The sequence below is a fragment of the Pan troglodytes genome, chromosome 5, assembly GCF_028858775.2.
Source record: "Pan troglodytes isolate AG18354 chromosome 5, NHGRI_mPanTro3-v2.0_pri, whole genome shotgun sequence".
NCBI lineage: Eukaryota > Metazoa > Chordata > Mammalia > Primates > Hominidae > Pan > Pan troglodytes.
This window is the reverse complement of record NC_072403.2, coordinates 53,710,672-53,722,856: the sequence shown is the minus strand read 5'-3', so window position 1 is coordinate 53,722,856 and position 12,185 is coordinate 53,710,672.

The following is a 12,185-nucleotide window of genomic DNA, read 5'->3' as shown; positions in this document are numbered from 1 at the left end:
TAAAGGGATAATATACTTGGTATATTTATTTTACATTTTTTTAACCTAAGTGATGCATAGTTACAACTTGTTCTCCATCACCTATATCAAAGCCAAAACTTGTAAAAGGAAGTTTTTTTTTACACAGTTTCAAGGCATTACTTTTTCACCCTTAAGGTGGAGACATGAAGCTGAATATTCCCGAGCAGGAATTTATGACAAAGAGGAAATGCCCCACCAGAGAGTGAAAAGCTCTTTCCAGGCTAGTTGAAGTGTAGAGACAGGCAAAGGTAGAAGTGTAGAGGAAACGTGTCCCAGCTTCCCTTCATTGTGCCAAAATCCCAGTTATAGAAAGCCATTTTATATACGTTAGGGAAAAACTGAAAGCAAAGGAGTTTTTCCTTTGTTCTACCTTGAAACCTTGGGAAGAGCATGCTGGGATAATAGGCTCAAAGTCAACGTGGAGCACTTTAGCACAATGAAGCGGCTAGGGAAAATGACCAGAAATAAATGCTTCTCTTCACAACCTTCATAGAGAGTGCAGGGACAAAGAACCTGCTGAACTTTCAGAATGGAACCAAGAGACACTGAAGGAGCCAGTAGATTGATGGGACCTGGAAATCAGGCCCAAATGACATAGAGAATTCACTACTCATAACAATAGGTAGGACCACAGCCTTCAGCAATCTGTGTCAGATGGGACAATTTGTACCTCAACAGTCACCAGTGCAAGGGCCAAACCATACCATCCAACCCATAGCAAAGACCCTAGAGGATCCAGAGAAGACTGAATGAATCTGAAAGCTCCTCCACTCTCCCCTTCATGTATTTAGAAGCCTTATTGCCAGAAAAGAGAAAGGGAATCATCTGAAAGATGAGTATTTAACTAAAAAAAAAAACGTATTATCTCAAAAACTATTTAAACCAACACTGATAGGGAGTTCCATTTACTGATCGTTTGACTGAAATAGGCTGTATCAACCAGAAGAGACTGATACACCAAGCCCAAGTGTTCTGCTTTAGAGTGAGGCACCAACTCATGAAGAAGACTGGCAAAAATAAAAGACCACACTGCAGATCAGCATAGTGGTTTGCCTCTTATTCCTCATGAAAACTAAAAACAAACAAGACATTTAAGGTATAAAGATGGCATATGCCCACAACAGCAAATATGACCAGACACACAACAACAGCAGATAAGAGATGTCAACAAAGTGTCGGAAACTTGAAAGCAGATGGACGTTTAGTGACTGATCTAGAAGACTAAATAAGGCCGAAAACTAAGACTACAAGGAAGCAACTACTGAGAAGCACACCAATTTTCACCACAGAATACAAGAAAGTTTCACAGATTGAATAAGCAGGTTATCTGGAAGCTGGTAGTATGGGTGGATCTAAAAGCAAGAGTTAAATTACTCACCCACATCCAGTCATCCTCCATAGACCAGCATGGGGCCAGTGGAAGATGAAACAGATGAGGGGCCTAAGTTCACAAGACTCCACATAGGGTTTAGATGCTTTTTGTCTTGTGGGAAAGAAGGCCATTGGATGTGGGAACAACTAGAAGAGTGGGAATAGATGAAAAGATGAAAAAGAGAGGACTGTGGGGAAGTCATGAGGACTGAAAGGAACACAGAAGAGGGGAGCATGGAGATTCATGAAAGACACCCTCCAAGGACCTATTTGACAAGGTCCTGTATACTTGTGTGTGGGAAAAATAAGGTATAAGATAGATATACCAGGAACAATCCCCAGGCTTTTGATGTTGCAGTGTTTCAAATCACTGGTTGAGCATCCCTAATCCAAAAATTCAAAATCTGAAATGTTTCAAAATCCTAGACTTTTTGAGCGCCAACGTGATGCTCAAAGGAAATGCTCATTGGAACATTTTGGATTTGAGATCTTCTAATTAGGATACTCAACTGGTAAGTATAATGCAAATATTCCAAAATTTGAAAAAATCCAAAATCTTAAACACTTCTTCTCCCAAGCATTTTGAATAAGGGATATGCAACCTGTATTAGCTTGAACCACGTGGTAAAATACTATATTAAACCTCCACTGGGTCCGGTGATAAACTGTCTTAGGTAGATGGAAGGAGCTCACTAACCCCAAACCCTGTAGCTGCCACACAGACCCTGGCCCACCCCATTACAAAGTGGAAGGAAAGGAATAGGACTAAAGAGCAAACAACTCCAAGTTCAAAACCTTGAGTTCAGTTCTTTTGACAAATCCCCAGAAGGTTGCTAACATCTTCCCCTGCAGATCAGAAAGAAAAGTCCCTGATCCTATAATTGTACTATTAAAGTTAGGATAGTGGAGTAGTTAAATACAAACACAGAGATTGGAATCCCTAAACTTGGTTTTAATCCCTGCCCCGATACTACCTAGTTATTCATTTATTTACCCAGCAAATATTTAATGAGCATCTACTATGCGCCAAGCATTGTTCTAGGCACTCAGAATGCATCAGTGAAAAGATAGACAAGGTTCCTGCTCTCATCAATCTTACATTCAAAGAGAGACAACTAATGAGGAAATATATTTTGAAGAAAAAACAGTTATAATTATCGTTAGAATGGAAATAGAGTAGTGTGAAAGGGAAACTTAGAAAGAAGCCAGAAAAGTCCTCTTTGTGAAGATGACAATTGACCTGACCCCTGAGGAAGCCAGTCACACAAAGTATCCGTGAAGAGAAGAGAGTGGCAGGAAGAGAGAATAACAGGGGCAAAGGTGGTGATGCAGGAAAATCATGAGGAAGGCCAGCATTTCTAGAGTCCAGTGAGCAAAAGAAAAGTGGTGTGAGAAATATTGGAGAACAAGGTACCTGAAGAACTTGAATATTTTTCTAAATACAGTGAAAGTCCATTAAGGGTTATACGTTCATGGTTGACAGGCTCTTTTAAAAAAAATATATCAAATGATTTTTTAAAAATATCAATTGGTTAAAGAAGGAGTTTCCAACAAAGGAAAATGAGAAGAAATGAACAGTGAGATGCATGGAAAACTTGGAGAGTCAGGTGTCAAAAGACAAAGCCAAGAGAAGAAAGAGAAAAAAGTGACTCTCTGGGTATAATGCAAATTAAAATCTTGAATGGAATAAGAAGAGAAACACATGCATTAAATTCTGAAAGATGGGAGTCATTGGCAAATATGAAAATAGCATCTTGAGTGGAGTGGGAGAAGGCAGCCAGACTGCGGGGGCTTGAAGTGAGCTTGAAGAATGACTGGGAAATGAGGAAGTGGAGACAATGAGGGGAGACAACCCTTTCAAAATGTTTTGCCTTGGCCAAGAGCCAAGAGATGAGGTGGTAGCTCAAGGCGCTGTAGAATCCTGGAGTGAAGGAAAAAGAATGTCAAGTTGTATGCTAGTGGGAACTTCCAGTTGAGAGGGAGAGGGCGATGATGATCAAAAAGAGATGTAGACCTTAAAAATATTCAATAAAAAAATAAGAAAAAGAATGGAAGAGGGTGTGTGACTGCAGCTGCACAATGTTGAGAAGAGAATGGACTTGGGGTATTTCATACATTGTAAAGGTGGGGGGAAAGACTGAGAACATATATATATGTGCATGTATAAATATGTAAATGTGAATCTGGCTCAAAATATAAGGAAGTTTTTCTGTATTTCTTTACATTTCTCAATGAAGAATGTACAAAAAGAGATGGAAGAGGGGAAAGTTTGAGGAGAGAGAAGAAACTATTAAGTAGACTTTTTTAAAAGTGGGAAAGTGCATAAGGCAGGTACCAATCTTATCTCACAGCATTGTTGTACAGCAAATGTAACTTTCTATACTCTTTTATAATGGAGCTTAATCTGCAAAACTCCACTAGGTGATGGAAGCTTAATGTTAGGCAATTTGGGAGCTTACTCTTTTCTTAAAGATTATATTTGATTTCTAGTATTGGCTGGGGGCTTAAATAGTGCCTGGGCATGAGGGTTGTGACCTAGTGGTTATCAAAACCACCCCAGCATCCACCAAGATGACTTTGTTCCTATTCTGTCTTGACTCTTGAACTCACAGAGATCATCTTAAAGTTGTCCCTGGTCTCCAGCTACAAAGCCCTTTCAAGGCCACTTTACCCTTAACTAACTTCATTCCACTATGAAACATGAGATTGTTCCACTGCCAGAAGTAAGGATTTTAGAAGTATTAATGTCAAGGATTGGGAAGAAGGACAGAAAAAAGGTCATTTGATGTGTGGATATTAAAGAACTGATAGTTCAGGCTGTTAACTGGCTCATTTATACGGAACTAGAGATAGGAAGACAAAAAGTCGGGAGTCAAAGTCTTACAGGAAAGATTGCAGGACAGGAGGCCAGTAGTCAGCAGCAAGGTTAAGAAAAAATGATAGAAGAGTTGAAAGCACCAAGTTTCAAAGGACCTGCATTTTTGTTTTGGGGTTTTTGTTTATTTGTTCTGAGGTAGGAAAGAAGAGACATGGTTTGGAAGCAACAATTGAGAGCCAGGGATATGCCTACACCATTTTCTGGCCTTGAGTTTTATGAGATGTGAGAGAAAAACAGGGTCTTTATTTGAGAGAGCCATGAGAGAAGCCTCATCATCAAAGGAAACTCAGGTTAGAGAAAAGGCAAAGATGTAGAGGGAGCATTCAGAGAACCATTTGAAGATACAGAGAAATCAGCAAATCACAGTGGAGAGAGGAAACCAGAGGTTGGATGAGTCTAGAAGTTGCACAGAGTAGAGGAAGATGAGCATCCAGTGTTCTATGGTTTGAATGTTCATGTCCCTCCAAAATGCATATGTTGAAACCTAGCCCTCAAGGTGGTAGAATTAAGAGGTGGGGCCTTTGAAAGGCTATTAGGTCATGAGAGCTCCTGCTCAAAAGGGATTAGTGCTCTTATAAAAGAAGCTTATTGTCCCCTTGCACCATGTGAGGACACAGTGAGAAGATGGCATCTATGAGGAAGAAGGTCCTCACCACACACTGAATCTGCCAGTGCCTTCATTTTGGACTTCCCAGCCTCCAGAACTGTGAGCAATAAACTTCTGTTGCTTATAAGCAACAATGTCTAAGATATTCTGTGACAGTAGCCCAAATGGACAAAGATACAGTTGATAAAAGATGACAGGGAAGGCATGGGTATATGACCATCCGAGATTTCTTCAACTCCCTGATCCTGAATTACTTCTGTGTAAATTACTTTACTATGAAAATTACTTCTGTGCATATACTTTTCATTACACATAGAGTAATAAAATGTATATGTACATAGAGTAGATGTAAAAATTAAAGGAAAGTACTGGGAAATATTTATATGCTCAAGCCTGTAAAGAAGGGCATAGAATCAAATATGGACACCCCAATCACCAAAATCAGAACAATCTAAGAAAAATGTTAAGATAGAATAAATGTTAAATCTCAGACGTCCAAGGGTGTGGACTTTCAGAGGGAAGAGTGGACAGGAAGAGCTTTGATATATACTGTCCGAAGGCTCCTGAAAGGTGGAAACTTACCTGGGTCTAGAAGCCTAGGTGGAATTAGTGCAGAGAGAAGAGAGAATTTTCCAGGTACACCAATCTTTAAATTTTTTTTAATTCCCTTGTCGCTCCCCTTTGAGGAATAATGCTAAGCCTTCAGGCTCTCTTACATGTGATTCTTTCCCCTGAATATCTTGGAATGATGCTCCCTTTTATCATCCCCACGTTTTCTCAGGATCTACTCTCCAGATCTAATTAGTTCGGCACTTCAAAGCCAAAGAGGCTTCTCTCTGTGCTTTTTCAATATATTAACATCAACAAGAAAAGTTATCTTTCACATATCATCTTTTCATCATACCCCTCATTTTATGTTTTCTTTTTCTCTTTAGATTTTCATTTTCTATTAATGCATTCATAGAGTTTGATGCTGTGTTTATTATAAAAGGCAGGTGGTACCAAATTATAAAACAACAGGGGCTATACAGGAAGAAATAAAAATCTTTTAATATTCTTTTCAGAACTTGAGAGTCTTTTCATTTTTCTCTTTTTATAGCACATAATTAAAAATAACTGCCTCCTGTTTAGAGCTCACTATGTGCTACCCACTGGCCTAAATACTTTCTATATCTTATCTCAGTTAATCTTCTCATAAACCCCAATGAGGCAAATACTACCTGTATCTCTATGTCCCCGATAAGAAATTGAGGTTAGGTTCAGATAGGTTAACTAACTTGCCCAAGATCACAAACCTAGGAAAGGGTGGAGCTGAGGCTTGAATCAAGAGCTTAACCATGACCATTTAGTGTCACTACTTGTTGTGAAATATGAGCCCCTCTTTGACACCTATGAGTAAGTGAATCTAGCCACAGGCCCTTGAATCTATAGACAACCAACATCAATTTTCCAGATCTTCAAGGCTCTGTATTGCAGGCCATGGAAGACAACTAGAATGATTGAAGGATTCATTGAGGAAAGTTCATGAAGAAGCCACTGGTCTTTTGAATACAAGCTGCAAGATGTCACTCAAACAATTGCCACAAAGATAAAAAGCTTTGGCCTCTCTCATAATTTATCTAACTCTGAAGCTAGTTGGAAGGAAACATCTAAAATTAAAATTATAAAGAAAATTTGAGGAGGAACATTTGCACTCTGCATCTGAAATCATGCTTTCAAAGGCATTGCTGTTGTAGCATTAGGCTCATTCTTATTAGCAAAATTAAAAAAAAAATCTAGCTATAACAAGCCCCAAAACTTTTGGATCTCCTGTCTGGCAGGCAATTTTGCTTTCTTAAGCATTTTGATAAGTCATCTTTGCTCTCCTGCCAAAAAGCCTCTGCTGAGAACACCCCGTTATTAGTACAAATCTAAGGAGCTATCACCCTGTCCTATTTTCAATTGAACTTGACCTTGGAGAGATATTAAAAATGACTTGTTTAGAAGAGAGAAGAAGAGAATTACTTCATTCTCCTGCCTCTGTCAGCTCTTCCTAATCAGAGGAATTTCACACCAAGAGGAACCTGTGACATAATGAATTACTAAAGTGTGAAATCTACCAGAGGAGGTGTGCTGCTGCTCTACAATGATGGGGCTGAAAATGTACTACTGTAAACAGATTTTTATAAGACATCCCTTGTCATTTTGCCAGGTGAGATGAAGTAATTTCCCCATCACTGAATCTTTAGATTTGGACTTAGGAGGAAAGCAAGAAAATGCTTGGTTCTATTTTTAAGAAAAAATTGTTATTATAGTTCACCTTCAATTTGATCTTCAAATTTTATAAATGATGTTACTTATATTTTACAATAAAAGAACAAGAACGTATCAATTTTACCAGCGAGAGATCATTTTAAATTTAACAAGAACTCATATTTTTTTAATTCGGGATTCTTCAAAGTGTGTTCAAGTCCCCTCTGGGGAGAGCTGGATGTTTCTGATCATCTTTTGGGATCCTCCACATTTCACATGCATCAGCCCCACTTCAAACTCATTTTCTTTTGCTTCGTCACCAAGGGCAATGTCTCATAGTCACTGACTTGATTTTCTTCTTTATTTAGCACATCTAGTCAGTCCTCTGCTCCCCTCAATTATTTTAAAGGTGTCTCATTCTGTCTTAGTCCATTTGTGCTGCTATAACAGAATGCCACAGACTGGGTAATTTATAAAGAATAGAGATTTATTTTTCCACTGTTCTAGAGGTTGAGAAGTCCAAGATCAAGGCACCAGCAGGTTCAGTTGTCTGGTGAGGGCTCTCTGCTTTCAAGATGGCACCTTGTTGTTGCATCCTCGAGAGGGAAGGAACGCTGTGTCCTCACACAGGGAAAAGCAGAAGGGTAAGCTAGCCAAATGCTGTGAGAAGCTTCTTTCATAAAAGCCTTAATCCCATTTATGAGGAAGGAGCTCTCATGGTCTAATCACCTCTTAAAGGCCTCATTTGCATCACATTGGCCAGTAAGTTGCAACACCTGAATTTTGGAAGGGACAGTCAAACCATAGTACATGCCTACCCTTTCACTCCCATTTCCATTACTACCACCCTTCTGGTGCTGGTCTGTGCAATGACCTTTATATGAGGGAAATCTGGCCCTCCCAGCCTGTAGTCGGTTCCCAATACCATCAGAATAAAGTGCCAATGCTTCAAAATCACTTACAAAGCCCATGGTCTGGCCAAAAGTTCCATCCTCAGCTTGATCTCCTAACTTCTGCTTCTCCCAAATTCTGTCCCCATCTTCAACAGTTATGAACTGCTTCTAGTTATTCTTCCTTGCTGAGTGGCCAGTCACTATGTTCTCTCTCACTGCTGCATCCCCCACCCCTTCACCTCACCCCTCCATCCCTTGCCTGGTTTCCCCAGTTGCTGTCACCCCATAGGTCTGGTTCGAAGCTGCTCCTGTAGCGTCTGTAGTCCCCCATAATAGGACATTTCCATGTTATCCTATTGCAGACTTGCTTATTTCTCCACACAGAGGAAAATACATGAGTTTTTGTGATGTTTGTTTGTTTTTTCATTACATTTATTCCTAAAGCCTGGCTCAGTGCCAGATTCATAGCAATCACACAATATGTCAAATAAATAGATAGAGTAAAATTCATTATCTAACATGTACCTAAAATGTTATTACCTGCTAGTTTTCTCTCAACATTGCTTGGTGTTTGTTTTAGGCAAAATAATGGTCTCAAATATCTCCATGTCTTAACCTCCAGAACCTATGAATAACTAACATTGCAGATGGAATTAAGCTTGATAATCAGCTAACCTTAAAATAAAAAGACTATTCTGGATTATCCAGGTGGGCCCAATTTAATCACAAGGGAATTGAATGGGAAAGAGGGAGACAGGAGGATCAGGATGAGAGATATGACATCATAAAAAAGACTACACCAGCCATTGCTGGCTTTGAAGATGGAGGAAGGGAATGATGAGCCAAGAACTGTGATCAGCCTCTAAAGCTGGAAAGTCAAGAAAATGAATTTCCCCCTAGAGCCTCTAAAAAGGAATGAACCCCTGCTAGCACCTTGATTTTAGCCAAGTGACTATTGACCATCTCAGACTGTTGACCTCCAGAACTGTAAGTTTAAAAAGAAATATATTGTTTTAAGCTACTGTGAAAGTTGTCAGAATTAAGAAGGAGTCACTAATATTAAGAAAATGGTGACAGGCTGGGCGCAGTGGCTCATGCCTGTAATCCTAGCACTTTGGGATGTCAAAAAAGGCAGATTATCTGAGCTCAGGAGTTCAAGACCAGTCTGGGCAACATGGCAAAACCCCATCTCTACTAAAAATACAAAAAAAAAAATAGCTGGGCGTGCTGGCATATGCCTGTAGTCCCAGCTACTCAAGAGGCTGGAGTGGGAGAATCACCTGAGCTGGGGAGGCAGAGGTTGCAGTGAGCTGGGATCATGTCACTGCACTCCAGCCTGGGTAGCAAAGCAAGATTATGTCTCAAAGAAAGAAAGAAAATGGTGACAGATAGAGCTGAGGAAGGCCATGAAGAGAGGGTTCTCATGCCTGTATATCTGATTTAAAAAAAAAAATCAGGCACTACAAAAACTAACAATTTGCATAAAGGCCTTCCACAAAAAATACTTCTGCAAAGAAATCTGCCCAGTAACTCCCTGTCCAGCCTTGGACTGGCATCACGTTTGTTATTGATCTTTGTAGACAAGGATAATTGCTTCAAAACAATTATGTAATTCTTCTCATTTTTAATTTTAAAAACTATCAAGCAAGTGCACTGGCTTACACCTGTATTCCCAGCACTTTGAGAGGCCGAGATGTACAGATCACTTGAGGTGAGGAGTTCAATACCAGCCTGGCCAACATGTTGAAGCCCCATTTTTACTAAAAAGTAGAAAAATTAGCCAGGCATGATGGCACACGCCTGTAATCCTAGCTACTAGGGAGGCTGAGGCAGGAGAATAGCTTGAGCCTAGGAAGCAGAGGTTACAGTGAGTAGGGATAATGCCACTGCACTCCAGCTTGGGAGACAGAGTGAGACTTTGTCTCAATAAATAAATAAATAAATAAATAAATAAATAAATAAATATAAAGTAAAAACTTTCATCTTCCTTTACCTCCCTGAATATGCACATAGGTTACTATGACATGTGTATTCTCATTGCAATGCTCTATTCCCAAACAAATATATTTTCTTTTAGAGATTCTCTCTCTGTTATTTAGGTTGACACTAAGTTTGTGGCGATTTGCTACAGCACCAATGGGAACCTAACACAGTCTTCCATCAAATTTTCATCTTGGGTTAAGTTCTTTTTATGTAGAAATGTTTAGCAACTTCCCCAATCTGGGGTAATGCTTCTTCATAGAGGGGTGTGTGTGTCTGTGTGTGTGTGTTGTGTGTGTTGGAGTGGGGCATAGAAGGTGAATAGACATCAGATCACCCCAAAAGTTCTTCCAAAATCTACCATCTTAAATAAGGCAGTGATAGAACGGTGTATCAGGAAAGAATTGGAGAATATTTTTCAAAATATTCAAGTCTCCCTCTACACACAAACATACACAACAGAGGACCACTGCTCTAGAATCTGTGACTGTTGACCTTCTAGTCCTTGAACCAATACAGTTTCCTCCATTCAGAGAAAAAAGTGTCTGACAGTTCTCATAAGGATACTCAGGAATGAAGCCCAAAACCAGGATGGGAAAGAAAGGAGTCCTATTTCCAGGTTTGGGGGTGGGGGGAAAGAGCACGGTGAACTAAAATGGCACAAACTACTTTGGAAAACAGTATGAATGCAAGAGATGATGTGCTCTTTCTATTTTAATAAACTACATTCCACCAACAAAAGATTTAAAAAGACTTCAAGGCTGATGGAAATTCAAACATTCCTAGAAATGGCAACTGCTTACTCACTTAAAACCGGCTGTCAGGACTGAACTGGTTGGGGCCCTCAGAGACCAGAGTTCAAAATAATCATTTTGTAGATGAGGAAATCGACATTGAGAGGGGGACTTGTCCTAGTCACACATGTTTGTGGCGATGACAATTTTAATTCCAGTTTCAGTGCCTTCTCTCCCTACCCCACTTTCTCTATAATCACAGGTATGGGGCAATACATGCAAGCCTCACCTTCAAATGATGTGATTTTGATCCCTAAAATAAACCCTGAACTTCCAAACCTGCACCATCAGAAAGCTGGCTGAGAACCCTCTACAGCTTTCAGGAAGTGCACACTCTCCAGTGACTACTTCAGATTTAGTAGTAGACAATAAAGAGCCAAAAAGGATGTCTAAAAGACACCACTGGAGCCCAAAGAATCTAAATGGTAAGGGATTCCTTCCAGTGGGAAGAACCAGCACTACCAGATAGAGCTGATTAAGGAATTTACTTCACTGCTTGGGTTGGGAAGTATCAAAACACCTGCTGAGTTGGATTTGCTAGATGCCATAGCTCTCTGTGACTCAGTACATCCCTTTCTGCACTTTTCTGAGTGGAAGTCTTCATGGTAATTACCCAGTTCCCATCGTCACCATTGTCTATTGTGTGGAGTTGGGGATGTGGGGTAATAGACCATAGGGTGACTCACCCAAACCTGATAGAAATGACTCACGTCACCCTGAACTTCTGGGCCCTCCTAATGCAATTTACCAGATGAGACTTTGTAGTTGTCTTTCTTGATGGGAATGGAGCAGTTGCCGAAGTGTGTTCTGTCAGTGAGAAGAAGGGTGCACATAGGTATTTGGCTGGAAGAGAGATAAGCCATGGCAGAGACTGCTATATGTCTCTCATTCTCTCCTTCTGTCTCATAATAATTAAACTTCATGTTCTAGCCATGGGATAACATGCCCCTCAACAGAATAAAGACCACTTTTCTTAATCTTTGTCATAATTAGATGTGGCCATGTGACTAAGTTCTAGCTATAGAATTGTGAAATAAAATGATGTATGAGACAATGAAACTTCCAAGTTATGTCCTTAGAACAGACATGCTTTTTCTCCTTTCCACCCTCCTGCTCTCTGGATTGTGGAAACAATGGGAGGAGCTGGAGAAAACCACCTTGATCATTGAGATGGATGCTACACATTGAGAATGGCAGAGCAACAGGTGGAAAGAGCCTGGATCCCTGATGAGTGAATACATTCATCATAATAGCACTAGACCACTTACCAGAGAAACAAACTTCTGACTTATTCCAACCACTATCATTCGCAGTTTCTATTTTAGATATTGTGAGGGGATTGTGAAACAAGTTGATGACTGTACTTGCAGGCCTGTGATGTTGGTTTATAATTAAGAGTTAAGCGGCCG